We start from the raw sequence: 4,899 nt of genomic DNA on the forward strand, positions 1-4,899 counted from the left end.
CATCATTATCCCATGTATTCCCTCTTTCAAATTCTGTGTTGGAACATGGGGTTGATAATTCAGAGTTGATTTGCTAGTAAGAGGGGAAGGTGGGGATACTGTGTTGACACTACAGTGCGTATCAAAAATAAAATCCTGTAAAATTACACATATGTAATATCCAGAATTTTTTTCACATTTTAACATCGGTACAGATCCATTTAAGCAAATGACACATAACTGTCGAAAAATATTTCCGCTTGAGTGAGCACCACTTACTTTTGAAAAGTAAAAAATTATTTGCGCAGAACTTTGAAATAGTTATGCAAATAAAAGTAGACCTTAATCATGAAGAACACGTGGAATTTAGCTAGTAAAATTGATTTGAAGATATATTTTACCTTTTAAAATTGTTTCCTTGCCCAAAACACTTCGAAGAGTGCATTGCGCCCCATCCCACTCCACCACACACCGAGGCCATCGAGACGTTATTTGCTTTACACTGTGCTGTGATTTACATGAAATGGCTTAGGCTTGATTTTCATTTAGTTAATTATTGTCAAGCTTGGGAAAAGTGTGGAGAAACAAGTATTAAATGAAAAATGAAATGTAAACCCACTTTAAATGATAAAAACTTAGTGAAAAAATGCTGGAGATGTCTGATATAAACTTTTGTTCAGATTCAGTTATGTCCTCAGATCCAGCTGGCACAAAATGGGTAAAGATTGTGCTTACTAAATGTTAAAATTTCAATTTGGGTGGCAAAATTGTTACAAAATGCTTGAATGTGTCCGTTTTATTCCAATTGACTAAAAGTGCAAGGGAAATGTATGAGAAATGTTTCGCAGGGCAAGTTTGATTTCGCTCTTTCCCCTTGACACAGCGTGAAAACGAGCATTTCTGCGCAAACAGATTTCTGCGAGCTTTACAAAAATGGACAGTGCTCACTCAAGTGTAAAATTCTGTCAAAACCTTTACTTTCATTAGATAGATGAGACCCAAACCCAAGATTATAAGTGAAAAAAATACCCACATGTTGTATATTTTTTAATTCCCAGGGCTTTTTTAAAGTGTAAACTTTTTTTGATACGCACTGTATATCTCAAGGTGTGACTAGCATGATCGGTCAAAATGTCGCACGAACTCAAAGGGGCATCTGAGAGAGAGAGAGAGAAAGGAGGGATGGAAGTACTAGTAAAATTGATCTTATCATAGTATGGAAAATCAGTTCTTATTTCCAGATAAACTCCAGTGAGAGAACTTTCTCGTTGATGAGATGAATGATTTACGTTCTAGAAACGTTTGTCATTCTTATTCAGTGGCGTAACAGGCGGGGGAGGGGGGCAAGCTGCCCCCTGGCGGATTTCACCGGGAAAATAAAGAAAGAGAAAAGGGAGAAAGAGAAAGGGAAATGGAAAGGGAAAGAAAGAAAGAAAAAGAGGAAAGGGAAAAAAGGGAAAAGGAAAATGAAAAGAAAGGGAAAGAAAGAAAGCATAAATAGGGAAAAGGAAGGAAAGCGGGGAAAAAGTCTTGCAACAGTCTTATGGCCTATATAATTATTATCGCACCCAGTCGCAAGACTGGTCTCTGTAGGTCGCTAACACATGTGCAAGTGTTGTACGACCTCCAGTCGACTAAATGCGACTGCTTAGTTGTGCCACCTCTCGCATCAAGTCGTACAACGTTGAACAACACTCACACGATGATCGCCCGACCGATGGTACGACCTGATGCGAGTGAATCGATCGTATTTGATCGCGTTTGGATTTTGAACATGTTCAAAGTTCAGATGCGACCAGTCACGACCACCTCGAGTTCGTGCGATCGTTTACAACGACTGCAAGTGCTCGCAATACACCAAGAGATCGATCGTGCAACAACAATAAAAAACTGTTGCAGGCGGTCGTAAACTGGTCGTACGTCAATTGTGAAAGGGGCTTAACGAGAGCGCGAAATCCATTAATATTATGGCCTAAAAACTTGACATTTCAAGCACTTTTTAAAGTATGAACTGGATGCATGAGTTAATATATTTTTATTAATTAATGCGAGCGCAAATCGCGAGCCGACATTTTTGACAATCTGAAGTGAAATGGGGATTTTAAATTGTTATAGAATTAATATTGAGATATATACATTATATACATAACTCACCGATCATGATGCGAGCGTGCCGAGTGCTGGCTGATACGTTTTGACACTCAAACCTGAATACGGATATTTTGAGAACTTTATGGAATACACGAAAATAATAGGTACCTGGCAAAAATCTAATTTTGCGAGCGCGCAGCGCTAACAGAAAATGTTAATATTCAGACCACAAAACTGACATTTTTACAGAGTACTTTGTGCAAATCAATTTGTAAACCAAACAAAATAATGAAAGTTCGATTTCCGAGCTAAAATATAATTTGTATATTGGCTTCCGAACTTGATATTTTAAGCTCCATATTGAGCAAGATATGTTAATCACCTAACAGGCAATGCGAGCGCGAAGCGCGAGCGAAAATTTTATGTAGTGATGTGAAAGATTTTGTTTATTTTCCAAGTCTTCACCTCACCTTGTTTTGTTCACTCGTCTTCCTCATTTTTTTTCTCCTCTCTTTTCTCTCCTTTTTTTCTTTCTTTCCTTCATTTTTTCTTCTTTTTTTGCTCCGCCAATAGGGGGGGGGGGGGCATCTGGCCCCTCGGCCCCCCGGATCAGCCTATGTTTTATTCACATGCGGCAATGCATGCACATCGTTCTGGTACGTTGCAATTCTAGTCTTCATGTTTGTGTTCTCTTATTCGATCACAGTTCATTCAGCTCAATGCCGTCTACGATGAAACACACCCTGCGAACTGTTGTAGAAACTATTTCATTGGAAAGGGAAAAACTCGAGTCGATTATGTTCATTTGCACTCGTTCCAATTAGACCTTCAACTTATTTTTCATACTGTGTTCCATCCCCGTTCCATCACAGGCGTCAAGATGAGTTGGGTTCACGCAGTACTGAGGGGCCTTCTCCTTGCTGGGTTTGTAATAAAGGTAAGAACATCTAAACTCCTAAAAAAAGTTTGGAAATCTGACTTTGATCGATAATCCCTCCTCGGTTTTAGTGAATATCGATGTGTGATTGATACCAATGAATGGATCATTTAATTCTCTTTAAAATAATACCTTACATAAGGCTTATACTAATCACTCGGGTCGCGTGCGCGTGCGAAATCGCTGGGGTCGCGTAAGAAATCACTCGGGGTTTTGGATTTTTGGCGATTTTTTTTCTAACGGTGTCTTCAATGGGACAAACACGCTGGGAAAATAAAATGAAATTGAAATTCGAGTTTCGTTTTAAGCCGGAAAATGCCTTAAATAAAATGTACTGGACTACTGTTTTCACATAACAAACAAGCAAATCAGCCATGTGGCTCAACTAACTTTAATAAGATCAGGATTTCTACTGTGTCTTATAGGAGGACTCCGAGTCGGAACTTTTCTGACTCTTCAAAACCACTCTGCCACTTTTAGACAGTTATAATTTTAAAATCGTATTTTAAATTGATTTTAAAGCTCAAACATTTTTTAAGACAGTTGGCTAGCCACGATATCGCCTTGTCAATCCCTATTATTTACTCCTCCTTTAGGGCTCTACCTGTATTGAAAAACATTACAATCCCATAGACGGAGCCCCAGAAAAAAATTTGACAAGCAAAAAAAAAAAAAAAAAAAGGTCTTCACGTTCAAAGGAGCGGGCCAGGCAGGGATCAGTTGTGACTCGTCAGGGGGGGGGGGGGGGATACGTCCCCATGCATGGGTTGTGACTCGTCAGGGGTAACGTGACTCGTCAGGGGTAAAGTTCTGTCGCGGTAGCTCTCCTTCTTTCAGAATTCAAAACAAAATGGCCGATACCGCGACAGAACTTTTCGTTTTTTTTAGGTTCCAGTCTGTGCCTCGATGTCAGGATACTGCCACACGATAGACCTTCATCCATATAATCGAGGTAAGTGCATAATTTCTGTTTTCACAATTTAGTTTGCTAGATATTTTGACCATAAATTACCCTAGTCCCGTGAGTATGGGTAAATACACGGTGAGCACTATGGCTCCGGCCCGCGAAGCGGGCTGGAGCTCCCTGGGTTACGTCAGGGGGGCAGTCTGCCCCCTCTGCCCCCCGTAGGTACGCTAGTGCGGAGCCCTAAAGGAGGACTAAATAATACGGATTGAAAAGATGATATCGTGGCTAGCCAACTGTCTTAGACAATGTTTGAACTTTTAAAATCAATTTGAAATACGATTTTCAATGTTTCTTACTACAGGGAGAGCCCTAAAGGAGGAGAAGTAATAATAATAATAATAGCTGGATTTATAAAGCGCTTTTTTGCCAGAGGATACAAAGTGCTGCTATTATTACCCCGGCTTTAGCTCGAGCTACCATCACCGGCGCTCAGTGCATGCAAGGAATTACTCCTGCCTGGTACCCATTCACCTCACCTGGGTCGAGTGCAGCACAGTGATGATAGATTTCTTGCTGAAGGAAATACGCCATGGCTACGATTCGAACACACGACCCTCTGTTTCAAAGGCGAGAGTCAGAATCACTAGACCACGACGCACCCACACAATAGGGATTGGCAAGATCGTGGCTAGCCAACTGTCTTCATGGCCTTAAAAAATCTTTGAGCTTTTAAAATCAATTTGAAATACGATTTAAAATCGATTGTAAAATTGATTTCAAAATCAATTTTATAATCAATTTTAAAATCATCAACCGAATTATTCCATCAACCCCTCTTTTCCCTCCTCTTCAAAACCACTCTGCCACTTTCAGTTTGCTAGCCACGATATCGCCTTTGTCACATTGAAAATGCATTTTTTTAGATTCATTTTTCTGCTTTAGCCCAAACAATTTAACCCCGTACTCGAGCCAAGGTAGCAAAGAG

The sequence above is a fragment of the Lytechinus pictus genome, chromosome 3, assembly GCF_037042905.1.
Source record: "Lytechinus pictus isolate F3 Inbred chromosome 3, Lp3.0, whole genome shotgun sequence".
Taxonomy (NCBI): Eukaryota; Metazoa; Echinodermata; class Echinoidea; order Temnopleuroida; family Toxopneustidae; genus Lytechinus; species Lytechinus pictus.